This window comes from Oryx dammah, unplaced genomic scaffold, assembly GCF_014754425.2.
Source record: "Oryx dammah isolate SB20612 unplaced genomic scaffold, SCBI_Odam_1.1 HiC_scaffold_9, whole genome shotgun sequence".
NCBI classification, from domain to species: Eukaryota; Metazoa; Chordata; class Mammalia; order Artiodactyla; family Bovidae; genus Oryx; species Oryx dammah.
In genome coordinates, this window is record NW_024070193.1 from 5,270,291 (window position 1) to 5,291,629 (window position 21,339).

General features: G+C 48.2%; 1 protein-coding gene across 4 annotated transcripts in view; it reads right to left on the minus strand.

Moving 5' to 3' along the window:
* ATG7 (autophagy related 7) overlaps positions 1–20,759 on the minus strand; it is a 268,416-nt gene extending 247,657 nt beyond the window's left edge. The window contains exons 1-2 of one of the 4 annotated variants that reach the window (XM_040246756.1): positions 20,706–20,746; positions 705–871 (exon numbers count right to left, since the gene is read on the minus strand). The gene's annotated coding sequence lies outside the window, so the exon portion shown is untranslated. Of the gene's footprint in view, positions 1–704; positions 1,051–20,705 lie in introns of those variants that run through there. The other 3 variants (XR_005722153.1, XM_040246755.1, XM_040246757.1) reach the window with 3 other exon arrangements.
* Between the last annotated feature and the right edge of the window lie 580 nt (positions 20,760–21,339).

Below are 21,339 nucleotides of genomic sequence, written 5' to 3' on the forward strand. Positions count from 1 at the left end.
TGTTGAAGTACCACGGAATGCAGCTCACCAAGCTCCCCTGTTTATGGAATTCTCCAGGCAAGAATACTGGAGTGGGCAGCCAGTCCCTTCTCCAGGGCATCAAAGGTCACCAAGATGAAATTTTACCAGTGCCAAAGACAAAAGAGAAAATTCTATTCCATACAGCACTTGAGTAGCCAGGAAAAAGAGGAGGACCACAGAAGAGAATGGACTAGAAAGTAATCTGCATAAGAGGCACACTGCTGGGATTTCCCTGGTGGTCCAGTGGCTAAGACTCCGAGCTCCCACACACCACAAATGAGATCCAGCATAGCCAAATAAATAATATTAAAACAAATCAGAGGCCCAGGCTTCATTTCTGACATATTTGGTCTTTGAGAAATTCTGAACAGAACCCAAGAGCCCATTTCACAAGAGGATGTGGCTGGTGTCCAGCTGCTGAAGTGCTGCCTTACTGGCTTAGGGTGATGGAAAGGTCTTAAGCAACACCAGCAACGGGTGGTTAGGAAGCTGCTGGAAACATCTAAACAGGATACTCGAGTAAAAAGGTATCGCCTAGCACCTGTGCAACGTCTGTGTCACACTGTCCCTCAACTAGAAGGAAGACTTAAGATGTAACGATCAGGAGGGAATCCTGGAGGAGGAGGAAGTCAGTCCCAGGTACAAAGTCATTCATGTGTAACCAACCTAGACACAAACAGTACCTGCGTCCTGAAAAGTCAGGCTTGCCCGGATAATCCCAAATGGTGCAGGAGAGACTTGAGGCCTCGGCTCAGCTTACAAAGCTGAAAGCTTATTTCCACTGATCGTCAACGTTTTATTCAGGATGTGAAACCCAAAGAGTTTCACACAAGATGGGATTGCATCACTTCTGGTGAAAGAGGAAAGGCTTTGAGTACAGTCTCATTACTTGAAACTGTAATGAACAAGAATCCCAGCAGTAGAAGAGACCCAGTGGTGACCAAAATATCCAGGGAGGAGTTACCTGAAATAATGCATGTCAAGCAAGACAAACCCTCTGCATCTACCACCCAAACTTACCAATTTTAGGCTTTTCTAGAAATAAAACTTGGAGAAGGTGATAGCACCCCACTCCAGTACTCTTGCCTGGAAAATCCCATGGACGGAGGAGCCTGGTAGGCTGCAGTCCACGGGGTCGTGAAGAGTTGGACACAACTGAGCGACTTCCCTTTCACTTTTCACTTTCATGTGTTGGAGAAGGAAATGGCAACCAACTCCAGTGTTCTTGCCTGGAGAATCCCAGGGACGGGGGAGCCTGGTGGGCTGCCGTCTATGGGGTCGCACAGAGTTGGACACGACTGAAGCGACTTAGCAGCAGCAGCAATAAAACTAAGTCACACTCAGCAACTTAAACAAGTTAAGAGCTCAAAAAACACTACCCTGTGGTACTGAGTCATTTCCTAGGCAGGCTGATAAGAAGTCTAGGAGTCCCCAAGGAGAGAGGGGTCTGGAATTCTCAAGGAGGAAGAAAGGACAAATTTTTTTCCTTCTCTACATTCCTTAGGATTATATAAAAACAATGTATTCTGCCTGAGGACAGTCTCTGGATTAAACCTTCTAGCTAATTCTGTTATCTTAAAATGTAAATTACGGGAGTAGGTCTGGTGAGGTCTTTACAACCTCCAGACATTCTTTGGATTCACTGGAGAGTATGTAACTTCATTGCTAATACTAACAAGCGGGTACTCTTTCTGCCCCCTTCTGATGCCTATGTCAGAAGCTTTCTCTATCTCCTTTATACTTTAATAAAACTTTCTTACACAAAAGCTCTGAGCGATCAAGCCTCGTCTCTGGCCCTGGATTGAATTCTTCTCCTCAGGGGGCCAAGAATCCCGGCGTCGTGATTCAACAACCACCTTTCAGTACTTTCCAGAAGTTTCTGTCCAAATGGACCTAACCATTGTGTTAGTGCTGTTCTTCACCATTAGATCCCCACAGGACGCGTGTAATAGCGGTTGCCTCCCAGGAAAGAAGTTCCAGGGCTCAGAGACAGGGCTGTGGACAGACTGATTTTCACTGTGTGTCCTTTCTGCCTTTTTGGGTTTTGTACTGTCTAATGTGAGACAGTAACACAGAAATAAGTAAAATAAGGAACGAGAAAAGCCCTGACCCAACGGTAAGAAGAGCAGGAATGAGAGACAGGTGAGAAGACCAGTTCAGCTGTTTTGGTTCAGAGAAACAGCATGTGGAAAACCCTGATGCAAGAACCTTGTCCTGCTTATCTTTCTCTAGCACTCAGCACAGTGCCTAGGAGAGATCAGGCACTGAAAACCTGCTGACATGAAATAACAGCTTTCTTCTCTCCAGAAGAGCCAATGAACGGATGCTGGCTTAAAATTCAACATTCAAAAAATGAGGATCACGGCATTCAGTCCCATCACTTCATGGCAAACAGATGGGGAAATGATGGAAACAGAGACTTTTCTCTTGGGCTCCAAAATCACTGCAGATGGTGACTGCAGCCACGAAATCAAAAGACGCTTGCTCCTTGGAAGAAAAGCTATGACCAACCTAGATAGCATATTAAAAACCAGACACATTACTTTGCCAACAATGGTCCATCAAGTCAAGGTTATTTCCAGTAGTCATGTATAGATGTGACAGTTGGACCATAAAGAAGGCTGAGCACTGAATAATTGATGTATTTGAACAGTGGTGTTAGAGAAGAATCTTGAGAGTCCCTTGGACTAGCAAGAAGATCAAACCAGTCAATCCTCAAGAAAATCAACCCTGAATATTCATTGGAAGGACTGATGCTTAAGCTGAAGCTCCAATACTTTGGCCACCTGATGTGGAGAACCAACTCACTGGAAAAAATCCTGATGCTAGGAAAGACTGAAGGCAGGAGAAGTGGGCAACAGAAGGCAAGATGGTTGGATGGCATCACTGACTCAATGGACATGAGTCTGAGCAAACTCTGGAAGATAGTGAAGGACAGGGAAGCCTGGCATCTTGCAGTCCATGGGGTCACAGAGTCGGATACGACTGAGCAACTGAACAATCAGGAGGCAAGATTTGGGCAGAGTTTAAGAGTGAAACCCACTCCAGCACTCTTGCCTGGAAAATCCCAGGGATGGAGAAGCCCGGTAGGCTACAGTCCATAGGGTCGCAAAGAGTCGGACACGACTGAGCGACTTCACTTTCACTTAAGAGTGATAACCTGACCTGTCCAAACAGGAAGCAGGTGTACCACAAAGATGATGCATTTTCCATTAGTGGAAGTACTCAAGCACGCATCAGGCAGTCATTTGCCAAGTCATTTTGCACAGAGGTGGTCAGACAAGAACACGGGTTGGCAAGCTTTTTCTGAACAGAGCCAAATAGTAAATACTTTAGCCACTGCAGTCCGAAATAGTTTCTGTCCTATTTTCTTTTTTCCCAACTCTTGAAAAACATAAAAAAAGCTTTAGCTCATGGACTGCACAAAAAGAAGGCCTTGGGCTGGGTGTGCCCCATGGGCTATAGTTGGCCAACCTTGGACTAGATGATCTTCGAAACCTGTTGTTGTTTTGATTCTTGGAAGGTGCCAATAAGGCATTTTGTTTCTAGGGTGACTGAGATTTGGGGCAGAATCTTCTCAGAGGGCAGGAGAGATGTGCTGAGGGTGAAGCAGATGACGAGGCTGGAATCCTAGGCCGCACGAGCCATCTATGGCGCCAGTCCGTCTTGAGGGACTGGCAAATGCAGTCTTCACAGACCACTCACTCGCACACAGATGGGAGCATCACTAAACCAAGACGAAGCGCCTTCGGTATTTACCAAGGCTCATCACACACGGGAAAGCCTGCGGCAGCAGCAGGACTCCACGTTCTCAGCAGGCGCACAGCACACCCCTGGTGGGCTCCTCCATGCCTTCTCCTAGCCCCTTGCCTCCTGCCTCCCGGCTTCTCCAGTGCCAACCTGGGGGGCCTGCCCCCCTCACCTCCACCCGATGCTGCAGAAACAACCAAGCTGCTCGGTACTCGGCTAACTCGCCTGCCGATCTGCCTCGGCGCCCCTGTCTGAAAGGCCCTCTGCCTGTGTCCCTGCACAAGGTGACCCGCTCCCGAAGGCCTTGCAGAGCTGCTGCTGGCTCCACCCTCCCCTGCACCAATCCATCAGCCACTATGAGCACCGCTACCCCAAGGCCCCCTCAACAGTGAGCACTGTGGGTCCCTCTGAATAAGCACTGAAAATGAAATATCACTCCCATAGATCTTCTGGCATTTTGTTATTCAAGATGCTCAAGATGGACATATTTTGGCTTCGCTGCTTATCAAGTTAACTGGAGCAGAGGCGTTTTCCTGGAATGAGTCTGCCCAGCCCTTCTCCCTCGGTGCGTGCCGACAGGACTAGACGCAGCAAACAGCAAGCCAGTACAGGATTTCTGGAGGAGGAAAGAGTAAAACTGGTGGAGAACAACAACAATCATAGAGATTAAAAAACAAGCAGATCTACCTTGAGGGACACTAGGCCCTCGGTGGGGGAGAACAGAAAAACAGACCAGCCTGACTATGTAAACATCTCTCACTAGGATTTTTCACCTGTGTGTTCTTGGGGGTTTGTTTGTTTGCTTTGGGAAGGCAGGGGAGTTGTTTTTTTTTTAATGGTTCGGAGAAAGGATGCTGAAAGCTAAGGTAGCTGGGAGCCGGGTCCTCAGTCAGATCAACCAACGTTGGGAGTTCTGGCCCCATCACGCACTGGCTGCCCAGCCCAGGGTGGGTAACATCGCGGCCTGTGCCTCTGCTTCGTCATCTGCAGATAATCACACCCAACCCATGAGGCTGCTGGGAGGGCTAAATGGGAAAGTGTGTGACGCACCTCTTCCAGTGTCTGGCTGAGAGCCAGCGGCCAGTCCAGGGCAGCTGCTCTTGTCTGTCTTCTCGCCTCACCCTCCCCCGCCACCAGCCAAATGCAGTTGCCGTTCCCCATGCACTCACGACCAGATCTTCCCGCGCCTCGAGCAGCCCTCCCTCACCAGAGCTCTGCAGACACGGCAGAGGTTTAGTTACAAGGGAACCACGATCTCCTGCTATAGGTCATCCAGGGGAAGTCCAGAGAGGCGAGCGCTGACAGGTTGGGAGCACTCTGTGTTCAGTTTCTCGGAGGCCACGTGGGGCCATTCCCTTAGCAGAAGGGCCGCCATCACCACAATTTGGCCCTGAGGTACCATCTCTGGGCCAAAAAAATGGAGCAGAGAGAGCAGACTTCTGTTCCCAGCTGCAGGGCCTGCGAGCTCTGGCAGTCATTAAAATAAGCACCAAGGCACATGAGCAAGTCCCGTTGACAAACCGAGTATGTGCTTAGCTGCTGATGGGTGAGAAGGCAGCAGAGACCACCAGGAGTGGGGAGGCGGCCCCTCTGGCACATGGAGCCAATGCCCATTTTGCTGGGTAATGATGCTTCTGCAACTTCATGAGTTTTGGAAGTCATCTGCCAGGCTGTTAAAGAAGGAAGTTTTTAAACAGCTCTCCCTTCCAAAAAGGAGGCGGGCACAAGGTTCCAAACTTAGAACAAAGAGTAGGTTTTACCAGAAGATGAAAACTCGGGACTCCTACAGGGAACCAGCTGGTACAGAAGCCTCAATTTCTTTTAAAAACAGCATCAGAGTCAAGATGTTCCCTGAGCCAAACTGATGATGTCTCCGCAAGACACCAAGTCACCCCAAATGGCTTTTTTGGCGACGGCACTATTAGGCGCTGACAGCTGATGTGAGCAGGCAGGATAACTGCTCGCAAGGTCGGGTTGTCCCTCTCGCCTCCTTGGGTCACCTCTGCCCTGGAAGGATCCACATGATTTGCTTCTTCGGGAGGTCAGCCGGGGAATCAGCAATCGCCTCCACAGGCTGCAGACTGTAACCTTTAGTCTCCACAGTTACTTCTGGGACCTGATCTTCGGCTTCATTTTGTTTTCCCTGCTGTAATAACCTCAAACTTCCCATGCGATCTGCTCTCTTGTTCGGCCTCAGATTTGAGAAAGGATGCCCTGGATAACAGTATTGTGGGGTATGGCAAACCTATGAGAGAGTGGAGGCTGAGAAAACACAGGCAGGGAGGGAGTCAAAGAGATCATACAAGGAACAGGGCAGACACCATGCCACTTTCGAGGCCTCTGCATTCCATCCGCTCATCAACCGTGTCAACCTGCTCCATCCTGTGCCTGAGTGACAGCCACGGGATTTACCTAAGCCACGAAGGAGCCCTCACGTCAGCCAATGGCTAAAATCCGTGATGGTTTCCTAAAAGCTGGCTGAGGTATGAAGGATTGCGTCTGAGTAACAGTCTTCGTTTTCATTTCTGATGACCTTTATAAAGTTCTGGAAAATCAGAGGCGCTGAAAAACTGGGCCAAGCTATCACTTGGTTTCAGGTTTTCAAAAGAATTTCCAAAGATGAGAATATAGATGGATTCTGTAGCCCGCTGGAGAGAGACTCTGCTCCCAGGGGAGGCGCCACACAGCCCACTCTGGTTCCCACAGCACCTCTGTGCAATAAGAAACCGCTACTTCCTCAAAACAGTTCCCTCCATTTCTGAGAACACTACTGTAATACATTAAGTTAGCTCAAGACATCTCTGCCCTCTCTGCCAGAAAACGGTCATGACAAAATACACCCATGGCGCCTATGATCTGAACAGAACCCTCTCAGATGTGGCCCCACGTGCAGTGTGCAACCTGTACAACTGCATGCAGCCACCCTAAGTCTCCACAAAGGCCCCTCCGGTTTCCCCAAGAACAAGCCAGGACAGCGTCACTGCACTGCTGCCGTGGTCATGGAAGAACCACAGACAAAGGCACCAGGCTACGGGGCCTCAGCAAGGTCTCTGGCAAGGCTTCTCCAGACAGCACAGGAGACGAGATGTAGTTGCAAGAACCGACACAATTAGAAGGACTTAAAACTGGTAACACAATCGCATTCAAAGGATGCTGGTTAAGGAATGAACTGATGTCAATCACACAGGAGCTGCCAGGGATGTCTTTGGTTCAGTCTCGGGGCCTATCACGTTTGTATTTTATTATCTCTGTGAATGCATACCCATCATATTTACAAAGCATCTCACGTGGGCTGAACCTTGTGTGCTCCACCAAGACGGCAGAGCAGGATCCACGCTCATGTTCTCCTGTGAGAATTCCAAAATTACAACTCACTGCTGGACAACCGTCGAGAGAATGTTAGATCCCACCAAAAAAAGATACCCCTCATACAAGAGCAAAGGAGAAGCCCGAGCAAGACGGGAGGCGGGGCGAAATCGCATCTAGAATCAAACCCCATAACCACCAGACACTCAGAGGGCTCAAACAAACCTTGTGTGTACCAGGACCCAGAGACCTCAGAGACTGAGCCAGAACTGTGCCTGAGTGTCTCCTGCAGAGGTATGGGTCAGCAGCGGCCTGTCGCAGGGGCAGGGGTGCTGGGTGCTGGGTGCAACAGGCCTGGGTATGGCACAAGCCCTCTTGAAGGGGGTCGCCATTAACCCCACCAAAGAGCCACCAGAACTTACACAGGGCTGGGATACAGACTCTTGGAGGGCACAAACAGAACCTTCTGTGCACCAGGACCCAGGAGAAAGGAGCAGTGACCCCACAAGAGACTGATGCAGACTTGCCCGTGAGTGTCCAGGGGTTTCTGTTGGAGGTGAGGGTTGGCGGGGGCCTGCTGCAGGGTCAGGGGCACTGAGTGCAGCAGTGCATCCTGGGACCTTTTGAAGGAGGTCCCCGTTATCTTCATTACCTCCACCATAGCTTGGCCTCAGGTCAAACAACAGGGAGTGAACACAGCTCCACCGATTAAAGATTTACTGAGCATGGCCCTGCCCATCAGAACAAGACCCAGATTCCCCCTGAGTCAGTCTCTCCCATTAGGAAGCTTCCATAAACCTTATCCTTCTCCATCAGAGGACAGACAGAATGAAAACTACAATCACAGAAAACTAAGCAAACTGATCACACGGACCACAATCTTGTCCAACTCAATGAAACTATGAGTCATCCCTTGTAGGGCCACCCAAGACGAACGGGTTATGGTGGAGAGTTCTTACAAAATGTGGTCCACTGGAGAAGGGAATGGCAAACCACTTCAATATTCTTGCCTTGAGAACCCCATGAACAGTATGAAAAGGCAAAAAGATAGGACACTGAAAGATGAACTCCCCAGGTTGGTAGGTTCCCAATATGCTACTGGAGATCAGTGGAGAAGTAACTCCTGAAAGAATGAAGAGACTGAGCCAAAGCAAAATCAACACCCACTGTGGATGTGAGTGGTGGTGGAAGTCAAGTCCAAAGCTGTAAAGAGCAAGACTGCATAGGAACCTGGAATGGTAGGTTCATGAATCAAGGGTAAATTGGAAGTGATCAAAGAGGAGACGGCAAGAGTGAACATGGACATTTTAGGAATCAGTGAACTAAAATGGATCAGAATGGGTGAATATGACTCAGATGACCATTATATCTACTACTGTGGGCAAGAATCCCTTAGAAGAAATGGAGTAGCCCTCATAGTCAACAAAAGAGTCTGAAATGCAGTGCTTGGTGCAATCTCAAAAATGACACTGTGCTCTCTGTTCGTTTCCAAGGCAAACCATTCAATATCACAGTAATCCAAGTCTCTACCCCTACCAGTAATGCTGAAGAAGCTGAAGTTGAACAGTTCTACGAAGACATACAAGATCTTCTAGAACTGACACCAAAAAAAAGATGTCCTTTTCATTATAGGGGACTATAATGAAAGAGTAGGATGTCAAGAAACACCTGTAGTAGCAGGCAAATTTGGCCTTGAAGTACAAAACAAAGCAGGGCAAAGGAAGATAATGCACTGGTCAGAGCAAACATCCTCTTCCAACAACACAAGAGAAGACTCTACACGTGGACATCACCAGATGGTCAATACTGAAATTAGACTGATAATATTCTTTGCAGCTGAAGATGAAGAAGCTCTATAGTCAGCAAAAATAAGACCGGGAGCTGACTGTGGCTCAGATCATGAACTCCTTATTGCCAAATTCAGACTTACATTGAAGAAAGTAGGGAAAACCACTAGAGCATACAGGTATGACCTAAATCAAATCCCTTATGATTATACAGTGGAAGTGACAAGCAGATTCAAGGGATTAGATCTGATAGAATGCCTGAAGAACGATGGACGGAGGTTCCTGACATTGTACAGGAGGCAGTGATTAAGACCATAACCAAGAAAAAGAAATGCAAAATTGTTCTCTGAGGAGGCCTCACAAATAGCTGAGAAAAGAAGTGAAAGGCAAAGGAGAAAAGGAAAGAGACATCCATCTGAATGCAGAGTTCCAAAGAATAGCAAGGAGAGATAAGAAAGCCTTCCTCAGCAATCAATGCAAAGAAATAGAGGAAAACAACAGAATGGGAAAGACTAGAGATCTCTTCAAGACAATTACAGACACCAAGGGAACATTTCATGCAAAGATGGGCATAATAAAGGAAAGAAATGGTATGGACCTCACAGAAGCAGAAGATATTAAGAAGAGGTGGCAAGAACACACAGAAGAACTGTACCAAAAAGATCTTCATGACCCAGATAATCATGATGGTGTGATCACTCATCTAGAGTCAGATATCCTGGAATGTGAAGTCAAGTGGGCCTTAGGAAACATCACTACAAAAAAAGCTAGTGGAGGGGATGGAATTCCAGTTGAGCTATCTCAAATCCTACAAGGTGATGCTGTGAAAGTGCTGCACCCAATATGCCAGCAAATTTGGAAAACTTAGCAGTGGCCACAGGACTGGAAAAGGTCAGTCTTCATTCCAATCCCAAAGAAAGGTAATACTAAAGAATGGTCAAACTACCACAGAATAGCACTCATCTCACACACTAGCAAAGTGATGCTCAAAAATTCTCCAAGCCAGGCTTCAACAGTACATGAACCATGAACTTCCAGATGTTCAAGCTGGTTTTAGAAAAGGCAGAGGAATCAGAGATCAAATTGCCAACATCTGTTGGATTATAGAAAAAGCAAGAGAGTTCCAGAAAAACATCTACTTCTGCTTTATTGACTATGCCAAAGCCTGTGACTCTTTGGATCACCATGAAGTGAAGTGAAGTCGCTCAGTCATGTCCGACTCTTTGCGACCCCATGGACTGTAGCCTACCAGGCTCCTCCCTACGTGAGATTCTCCAGGCAAGAGTACTGGAGTGGGTTACCATTTCCTTCTCCAGGGGATCTTCCCGACACGGGGATCAAACCCAGGTCTCCCACATTCCAGGCAGACGCTTTAACCTCTGAGCCACCAGGGAAGCCATAAACTGTGGAAAATTCTGAAAGAGATGGGAACACCAGACCACCTGACCTGCCTCCTGAGAAATCTATATGCAGGTCAGGAAGCAACAGTTAGAACTGGACATGGAACAGGCTGGTTCCAAATCAGGAAGGGAGTATGTCAAGGCAGTACATTATCACCCTGCCTATTTAACTTATATGCAGAGTATATCTTGCAAAACACCAGGCTGGATGAAACACAAGCTGGAATCAAGATTGCCGGGAGAAATACCAATAACCTCAGATATTCAGATGACACCACCTTACGGCAGAAAGTGAAGAACTAAAGAGCCTCTTGATGAAAGTAAAAGAGGAGAGTGAAAAAGTTGGCGTAAAACTCAACATTCAGAAAAATAAGATCATGGCATCTGGTCCCATCACTTCATGGCAAATAGACTAGGGAAAAAAATGGAAACAGTGAGAGACTTTATTTTGGGGGGCTCCAAAATCACTGCAGACGGTAACTTCAGCCATGAAATTAAAAGCCACTTGCTCTTTGGAAGAAAAGTTATGACCAACCTAGACAGCATATTAAAAAGCAGAGACATTACTTTGCCAGTGAAGGTCCATCTGGTCAAAGCTATGGTATTTCCAGTAGTCATGTATGGATGTGAGATTTGGACCATAAAGAAAGCTGAACACCAAAGAATAGATGCTTTTGAACTGTGGTGTTGGAGAAGACTCTTGAGAGTCCCTTGGACTGCAAGGAGATCCAACCAGTCTATACCCTAAAGGAAATCAGTCCTGAATATTCATTGCAAGGACTGATGCTGAAGCTGAAACTCCAATACTTTGGCCACCTGATGAGAAGAACTGACTTGCTGGAAAAGATCCTGATGCTGGGAAAGACTGAAGGCAGGAAGAGAAGGGGACGATAGAGGATAAGATGGTTGGATGGCATCACTGACTCAATGGACATGATTTTGAGTAAGCTCCAGGAGTTGGTGATAGACAGCGAAGCCTGGTGTGCTGCAGTCCATGGGGTCACAAACAGTAGGACACGACTGAGCAACTGAACTGAACTGAACCTTGCTACAGCAAGTAAATTCCTTGGTGGCTCAGATGGTAAAGAATCTGCCTGCAACGCAGAAAACCCACTTTTGATTCTTATAAGCACATCTTACCAGTGACTTAGATAACAATACAGGTTTGCTTAATTCCACACTTGGGGCTTCCCTGGTGGGCCAGAGGTTAAGAATCTGCCTGCCAATCCTGGGGACATGGGTTTGATCCCTGGTCTGAGAAGATTCCACATGCCACAGAACAACCAAGTCTATGTACCACAACTATTGAGCTGGCATGCTCTAGAGTCTGTGCTCTGCAATAAGAGCAGCACAATAAGAAGCTGAAGCATCGCAACTAGAGAGTGGTCCCCATTCGCGACAACTAGAAAAATCTTGTGAACAGCAACCAAGACCCACCTCAACCAAAAAAAAACAAAAATCTACACATGACAGGAATAGGAAGAGGCTATGATCCATAAGAGAAATTTAGAATAAAAGATTCTGACCACCTGGAATGACAGGCCTATTTATCAAGATTACAATTTTCAGGTTGTTAAATGGCAAAAAGTGAAGAGGAATTAAAGAGCATCTTGATGAGGGTGAAGGAGGAGAATCAAAGAGTGGCTTAAGACTAAATATTTAAAAAACTAAGATAATGGCATCCGCCCCCATTCAGTTCAGTCGCTCAGTCGTGTCCGACTCTTTGCAACCCCATGAATTGCAGCACGCCAGGCCTCCCTGTCCATCACCATCTCCCAGAGTTCACTCAGACTCACGTCCATCGAGTCAGTGATGCCATCCAGCCATCTAATCCTCAATCATCCCCTTATCCTCCTGCCCCCAATCCCTCCCAGCATCAGAGTCTTTTCCAATGAGTCAACTCTTCACATGAGGTGGCCAAAGTACTGGAGTTTCAGCTTCAGCATCATTCCTTCCAAAGAAATCCCAGGGCTGATCTCCTTCAGAATGGACTGGTTCGATCTCCTTGCTGTCCAAGGGACTCTCAAGAGTCTTCTCCAACACCACAGTTCAAAAGCATCAATTCTTCGGCGCTCAGCCTTCTTCACAGTCCAAATCTCACATCCATACCTGACCACAGGAAAAACCATAGCCTTGACTAGATGGACCTTAGTTGGCAAAGTAATGTCTCTCCTTTTGAATATACTATCTAGTTTGGTCATAAATTTTCTTCCAAGGAGTAAGCGTCTTTTAATTTCATGGCTGCAGTCACCATCTGCAGTGATTCTGGAGCCCAGAAAAATAAAGTCTGACACTGTCTCTACTGTTTCCCAATCTATTTGCCATGAAGTGATGGGACCGGATGCCATGATCTTCGTTTTCTGAATGTTGAGTTTTAAGCCAACTTTTTCACTCTCCTCTTTCACTTTCATCAAGAGGCTTTTTAGCTCCTCTTCACTTTCTGCCATAAGGGTGGTGTCATCTGCATATCTGAGGTTATTGATATTTCTCCCAGCAATCTTGATTCCAGCTTGTGCTTCTTCCAGTCCAGCATTTCTCATGATGTACTCTGCATAGAAGTTAAATAAGCAGGGTGACAATATACAGCCTTGACGTACTCCTTTTCCTATTTGGAACCAGTCTGTTGTTCCATGTCCAGTTCTAACTGTTGCTTCCTGACCTGCATACAGATTTCTCAAGAGGCAGGTTAGGTGGTCTGGTATTCCCATCTCTTTCAGAATTTTCCACAGTTTATTATAATCCACGCAGTCAAAGGCTTTGGCATAGTCAATAAAGCAGAAATAGATGTTTTTCTGGAACTCTCTTGCTTTTTCCATGAAACTAAGATAAGGGCATCCGCCCCCATTACTGCATGGCAAATAGAAGGGGAAAAGGTGGAAGTAGTGACAGACTTCCTCTTGGGCTCCAAAATCACTGCGGATGTGACTGCAGCCATGAAATCAGAATATGATTGTTTCTTGGCAGGAAAGCGATGACAAACCTAGACAGTGTGTTGAAAAGCAGAGACATTACTCTGCCAACAAAGGTCCGTATAGTCAAGGCTATGGTCTTCCCAGTGGTCACCTACGGTTGTGAAAGCTGTACCATAAAGAAGGCAGAACGCCAAAGAATTGATGCCTTTGAACTGTGGTGCTGGAGAAGACTTCTGAAAGTCCCTCAGACAGCAAGGACATCAATTCAGTCCATCTTAAGGGAGAACAACCCTGAATATTCACTGAAAGGACTGATGCTGAAGCTGAAGCTCCAGTAGTTTGGTCATCTGATGCAAACAGACGACTCATTGGCAAAGTGCTTGAAGCTGGGAAAGACTGAGGGCAGAAGGAGAAGAGGGCATCAGAGGATGCAATGGCTGCATGGCATCACTGATGCAATGAACATGAACTTGGGCAAGCTCTGGGAGATGGTGAGGGCCAGGGAGGCCTGGCGTGCTGCAGTCCATGGGGTCGCAAAGAGTCAGACACGACTGGGCGACTGAACAACAACAACAAAATTTTCATAGAGGTAAATCTAGGGCCTTAAGTCTCAGTCCACAAAAACACCTGGACAACCATGCAATCTGATACACTGGAGACAGATATATGGTAGACAGAAGGGTGTAGCTTCATGAGCCAGAGAGACCCAAGTTCAAATCCCACCTTTGAAACTTCCATCCACACAGCCTTGGGCAAGTCATTTATCTTCTCTGAGCCTACTTCCTCATCTGTAAGATGGGAAACCATCTGTGGTGCAGAATTATTGAGAGGATTCAACTAGAAAATGCATGAATCTGGCACACAGGAGGCACTCAAAAAGAACATGCCATCATTAAAATACACACCCAAAACATGGGGTTTCCATTTCATCACTCCTTCAATAGACACTGGTTTGATGTACCAGCTGCTGCTACGTAGTCACTTCAGTTGGTCCAACTCTTTGCGACCCCATGGACTGTAGCCCGCCACGCTCCTTTGTCCATGGGATTCTCCAGGCAAGAATACCGGAGTAGGTTGCCATGAGGGCAGCCATGAAATTAAAAGACACTTGCTCCTTGGAGGAAAGCTATGACAAATCTAGACAGCATATTAAAAGACAGAGACAGCACTTTGCTGACAAAGGTCCGCACAGCCAAAGCTATGGTTTTTCCACTAGTCATGTACCGATGTGAGAGTTGGACCATAAAGAAGGCTGAGCGCCAAAGAATTGATGCTTTTGAACTGTGGTTTTGGAGAAGACTCTTGAGAGTCCCCTGGACAGCGAGGAAACCAAACCAGTCAGTCCTAAAGGAAATCAGTCCTGAATACGCACTGGAAAGACCGAAGCTGAAGCTCTAATACTTTGGCCACCTTATGTGAAGAGCCAACTCACTAGAAGAGACCCTGATGCTGGGAAACACTGAAGGCAGGAGGAGAAGGGGGCGACAGAGGATGAGATGGCGGGATGGCATCACCGACTCAGTGGACATGGGTGTGAGTAAATTCAGATGGTGAAGGACAAGGAAAGCTGGCATGCTGCAGTCCACGGCGTCACGGGGTCACACGTGACTGAGCGAATGAACAACCACCACCATCACACACTGCAGAGTGCCTATCATCCCTGGCACCCTCTTAAATGCAGCTGTGCCCTGTGGTTATATCACAAAGTTAAACAGCTGCCCCCTCTCCCAAGTGTCCTCTGGACGGCTGAGAGAGAGGAGTTGGCGGCGGCTGCAGCCCAAGCCAGTCCCGCTGGATGAAGAATGTTATGCTGGGGAGTGGGGACAGTCCAGGCAAAAAGAGCAAGCTTGTCTCAGTTCCACATCCGCAATTCTGGAAACACCCAACAGTCTCTGCAGAAGCTGAGAACGTTCTTATCCATCCACGTGCCTACTGTCTGCTTAATCCCTCTTCTCCCTTCAGATGTCAGCTCAACCATCATGAGACGGGAACCTTCCCTGACTCCCTCAACTCCCACTCAGGTCAATTTTCCTGTATCCGACCTACAAAGGGCATCACCACCTCCCCTCCAGAGCACACACACAGTGTGAACGTCATCCTTCCTGCTAGAAGGAAAGCTCTTTGAGAAAAGCACTGTCAGCTTCTCATTTTCCTCCAACCGTCGCTGTTTTCCCAGCGCCTGCCTCGGTCCTAGCCCCCAACAGGCGCCCAATAAATACTTCCTGACGACCCAGTCTATGAACCAAGGAAACAGCACGGTCCGTTTCAGAACACACCCAGAGTTCTGTGTGGTGAGAAGGCAAGGTTTGTGCGCCACAGGAGCTGGAAACCACGCCTGTGAAGAAGGCAAACGCCAAATCACAAAAGGACTTCCATGAGAAGCTACTGACTTGTATTTTAGCAAATACTGGGGGATTCTGTTTACTTTATACATTTTGGGAGCACACAGCATACGGGATCTTAGTTCCCCAGCCAGGGACTGAACCTGAACCCACTGTGGTGGGAGCGCAGAGTCTTAAGCACTGCATTGCCAGGGAGGAACTGCAAAGACCTGGATTTTCAGAAAGGGCACTCCAGCAACAGTTAGGGCCAGGCTGCTGAGGCTGGGCAACCAGCTCGGAGGCCAGGCAGGAACACAGGCAGGAAGTGAGAAGGGGCCTGATCGGAGGCAGGGGAGGAGGAAATGCAGATGATGAAAACGTGTCCAGTCGGCAGCAAGGGAGGAGAAGCTGCGGAACTCTGAAGAGTGCCTGGCCGGGAGGGAGGACGGGAGGCACGGTGTGAGTGGTTAAAGTCCAGGAGGACTCGCAGGGCTCTGCCTGGAATCAATAAGTGCAGAAGGGGAATGAGAGAGAATACAGACAGGAAGAAGAGTCACAGGTTTGGAGAGAAGATGATGACCTTAGCTTGGGCCTCACTGAGACAGAGGCCTAGTGCTTAGGAGAGATCTGGACTCAAGAGTCAGAGCAGAGGTCACTAGCCCAGGGATGAGAGTTTATGCTGTGCATGAGATGAGCGTACATGAGACTGGGCCTTGGCGAAAACCAGCATTTAAGGGACAAGAGGAAGAAAAGAGCCTGCAATGAAAACTGAGGGGAAACAGCCAGAGACAGAGTTCAGACCAGCAGTGCTTTTTCACAAGTGAAGGGATAGCATCAATGTCAGACACACTGAGAATGAGAAAAAGAGAAAGAAGGGAAAGAGTTCAAGGGTCCTGGTAACACCGAGACCTGGTGAGTGTGAGGAGAGCGGTTTGTGGGGAGGGCTGCTGCAGAAGTAGAATTTCAGGGAATGCTGACTTCAAGCAGCAGAGGTGGCAACTTGTCCGATAAATGTGCCTGCGACAGGGTAGAGCAGAGGTTAACCGGAGGGTGTTTTGTTTTTGCAAAAATGAAAGTAAAAATGGGGGGGAGGGGATAGATAGTAAACAGAGGGGTTAGTTAAACAGGAAAGAAATGGGAACAATGATGGGATCCAGGTCCTGAGGAAAAGGAAGTGATAAAGGGATCTCAGCACAAGTAAAGGAATTAATCTTAGAACAAACACCATTTTTCCCACCACGGAATTAGAATAAAAGGCAAAGTCATAGGGTTGGCTGGATTTAAGTTTGTAACGATACAAGCTGAGAAGCCTTGACTGATGGCTGCAATGCAGCGAAGTCAAAAGCAACAAAGGGGGCTGGGAGAGGGATGAACAAGCGAGAGATAGAAGGGATGCGCAGACAGCATCACATTGACTCTCAGATAGTGTGACGGTGTCGACAGCATGATGTGTCCATGACAAAGCCTAGCAGAGTCATGTGGGGTCTTGGGTTACGGCAATGACAGTAAGTACAGTGTTGCTCTGCATGGCCAGACTCCATGGGAAAAGGACTTGCTTTCTCTTCCACACACTCAGAGAGACAATGACACATAGGAACAAGTTCAAAGGAGGGTAAGCAGAAAGGTGTGAAAACCCCAGAGGTGATCATTCTGAGACCAGGTGGGACCAGCTGACACCCAGCCCGCCAAGACCATGGAGATGCACGTTGCCAGCCTGGTGGCAGAGCAGCACCTATTGGTTCACCCCTGAACACCCTGTGGCCACAGGACTGGAAAAGGTCAGTTTCATTCCAATCCCAAAGAAAGGCAAAGCCAAAGAATGCTCAAACTGCCACACAATTGCACTCATCTCACACGCTAGCAAAGCAATGCTCAAAATTCTCCACGTGAGGCTTCAACAGTATGTGAACCGAGAACTTCAAGATGTTCAAGCTAGATTTAGAAAAGGCAGAGGAACCAGAGATCAAATTGCCAACATCTGTTGGGTTATAGAAAAAGCAAGAGAGTTTCAGGAAAACATCTACTTCTGCTTTATTGACTATGCCAAAGCCTTTGACTGTGTGGATCACAACAAATTGCAGAAAATTCTTAAAGAGACGGGAATACCAGACCACCTGACCTGCCTCCTGAGAAATCTGTATGCATGTCAAGAAGCAACAGTTACAACTGCACATGGAACAATGGACTGATTTCAAATTAAGAAACAAGTACATCAAGGATGTATATTGTCACCCTGCTTATTTAAATTAAATGCAGAGTACATCATGAGAAACGCTGGGCTGGATGAAGCACAAGCTGGAATCAAGATTGCTGGGAGAAACATCAATAACCTCACATATGCAGATGACACCACTCTTTCACCCGGAAAGTGAAGAGGAGCTAAAGAGCCTCTTGATGAAAGTGAAAGAGAAGAGTAAAAATGCTGGTTTAAAACTCAACATTCAAAAAATAAAGATCATGGCATCTGGTCCCATCACTTCATGGCAAACAGATGGGGAAACAATAGAAACAGTGAGAGGCTTTATTTTCTTGGGCTCCAAAATCACTGCAGATGGTGACTGCAGCCATGAAATTAAAAGACGCTTGCTCCTTGGAAGAAAAACTATGACTAACCTAGATAGCACATTAAAAAGCAGAGACATTACTTTGTCAACATAGGTCTGCCTAGTCAAAGCTATGGTTTTTCCAGTAGTATGTATGAATGTGAGAGTTGAACCATAAAGGCTGAAAGCTGAAGAATTGATGCTTTTGAACTGAGGTCTTGGAGAAGACTCTTGGGAGTCCCTTGGACTACAAGGAGATCAAACCAGTCAATCCTAAAGGAAATCAGTCCTGAATATTCATTGGAAGGACTGATGCTGAAGCTGAAACTCCAATACTTTGGCCACCTGATGCAAAGAACTGACTCACTGGAAAAGACACTGATGCCGGGAAAGACTGAAGGCAGGAGAAGGGGATGACAGAGGATGAGATGGTTGGATGGCATCACCGACTCAATGGACATGAGTGACCAAGCTCCGGGAGTTGATGATGGACAGGAAAACCTGGGGTGCTACAATCCATGGGGTCACAAAGAGGCGGACACAACTGAGCAATGAACTGAACACACTGTGGGGTGCCACTAGAAAGAGCAGGGAGGATCGAGAGAAAGAGAGGAGGAAGGCATCAGAGAATCTTTTTTCCATGAGCAAAAGTGGAAGACAGAGGTCATTCTGACTTCCAAATAAAATCTCTGAGGTCAAGGGTACTGATCAAACAACTTATCATTTTTATTTCCACATAGAGGGTTCATTCTCCATCCTCGACCCCCAAAATCCTGACTCCCCCAGCATCATCCAACCAGTAACCAGTCCAGAGAATCTCACTTCCTTGTCTCTTGAATTCACCCACCCCTCTCCATCCCCATAGGTGCTGCCTTGGTTCAGGCCCACCTCCTCTGCCACCTGGACGACAGCAACAGTGCCCTGACCGGTCTGCCTGCAGGTCCTTCCTGCCCACTCTAATCAGCACATCACTGCCTGGCTAATTTAAAAGAGAGAAAACCATGGCACAACTCTGCTTAAAATTCCTCAGGGCTCTACTCTTTACACCCACATTTCCAAATAAAGCTTCTTAACGTGTCTTAACTTGGCAATAGTAACTGCAACAGTTTATTGTTTACTATCTACTAGTGCCAAGTGGTGGAGAAGGCAATGGCACCCCACTCCAGGACTCTTGTCTGGAAAACCCCATCGACGGAGGAGCCTGGTGGGCTGCAGTCCATGGGGTCGCGAAGAGTCAGAGATGACTGAGCGACTTCACTTTCACTCCTCACTTTCATGCACTGGAGAAGGAAATGGCAACCCACTCCAGTGTTCTTGCCTGGAGGATCCCAGGGACGGCAGAGCCTGGTGGGCCGTCTATGGGGTCGCACAGAGCTGGACACCACTGAAGCGACTTAGCAGCAGCAGCAGCTGTGTCAAGTGGCTAACATCCTCTAATTCACTTCTCACACCAACCCTAGAAGGTGGGTTAATGTCTGCCGTTTGTTTTTGTTCTGTTTTTTTTGGGGGGGGGGGGGGCGGTGGGCCGGGATGTTTGGCTACGTCATGCGGCTTGTAAGATCTCAGTTCCCTGATCAGGGATTGAACCCCAGGCCAAAGCAGTGAAAGCCTAGAATCCTAACCACTAGGCCACCAGGGAACTCCCTATTTGCTCCTTTTACAGATGAGGAAACTGAAGCTAAGAAAGGGAGTGACCAGCCCAAGCTCACAAACTAGCTCAGTGGCAAAGCCAGACATGGCACACAAGTACCTCAGCTTCCAAAGTCTGTGCTCCTCACCCTGTCGCCCACAGGATCCTTCATGATCTGGCTTTCCAGAGTTGCCTCTCCCACAACTGGGCATTCCAGCTTGAGTGATCTCCTTGCAGGTCACTCACTGGATAGCCTTCTGTTCACGCCACTCCCAATGTCTGGGATAACGTCCCACCTCACTGCCCTCTTCAGCTGACTAATCCTGCTCATCCTTTAGGACCGAAGCCTACTGATGCCTCAGCCTGACCTGTGAGCACCCTAAGTCCGCCAGCAAACCCCTACAACAGTTTCATACTGTAGTGCTATGTCCTTGACTTAAAAAAGAAAAAATTAACTCAAGGACAGGGATGTGTACCTTACTCACTTTGGCATCCCCAGCTTGCAGAGGAGCGCTAGGATCAGTATTTACACTTATTCTCTACCATGAGAAACTGGCTGGAACAGAAAAAGGCCCTTGCGGTTGCATGTGAGGCCTGTACTCAGCTCCTGAAAAGCGTTTCAACATCATGTCACATGAAGGGACGAGAGGACGCGCCAGAAAAGACGCGCCCGTCACAGCAAGACCGGGCAAAGCCAGGAGAGAGAGCCCAGGCGTCCTTGTCCCCCGTGTGCCCACACAGGATGTTCAGAGCACTCGCTGCCGGGGGACAGGCGGGAATTACTTTGTTAATTAGCAAGAGCTTCCTAGTCGGAAGACCCCGAGCTGAATCAGCCTGAGGGGGACGTGACCGCAGACAGAAGGCGAGAGCCAGAGTCGGTGTGTCTCCCTAGAGGAGGGAGGCCCGCCACTTGAAGGAGGCTCCTCAGACCCGCCGTGACCCTCGACCTCACCGCCGAGCTCACCCCTCAGGCCCAGGGCTACAGAAACCGACCTCGCAGGACCCCTGTCCTCCTCAACGGCGCGGCTCACTTACCGCCGCCCAACTTCCGGCAACCGCGGCGCTGTCCGCGGCGCGCGTCCCGATGACGCACGTGGCCCCGCCCCCGCAGGCGTGAGGTGGGGGGTGCGCGCATGCGCGCAAGGACGCGCTTGTCGGCCCAGCGAAGGAGCCCCTAGCACCCGGCGGAGTGGGAGGAACCTGGGCCCTGGGGAAGGCGGGTCATCAGGAGGCTGGTCGCGCCCCCTTGGGAGAGCCGGGGAACAGCCTCTCTATCAGAGGTTGCAATATGTATATATGGCCCTCAGGCTGTTAAAAGTGTCCCTCCTCCCCTCTAGTGACTTGAGGATGACAGGAATTATCACTTCCATTTTCCAGGCAGCATTAAATTTTGTATCACAGGAACCCTTAGGGAGGCACGTGTGGAGAGACAGGCCCTTTTTAATGCATTAAGTGAAATGAAACTCGCTTAGTTGGTGTCCGACTCTTTGCGACCCCATGGACTATATACAGTCCATGGAATTCTCCAGACCAGAATACTGGAGTGAGTAGCCTTTCACTTCTCCAGAGGATCTTCTCAGCCCAGGGATTGAACCCAGGTCTCCCACGTTGCAGGCAGATTCTCTACCAGCTGAGCCACCAGGGAACCCCAAGAAGACTGGAGTGGGTA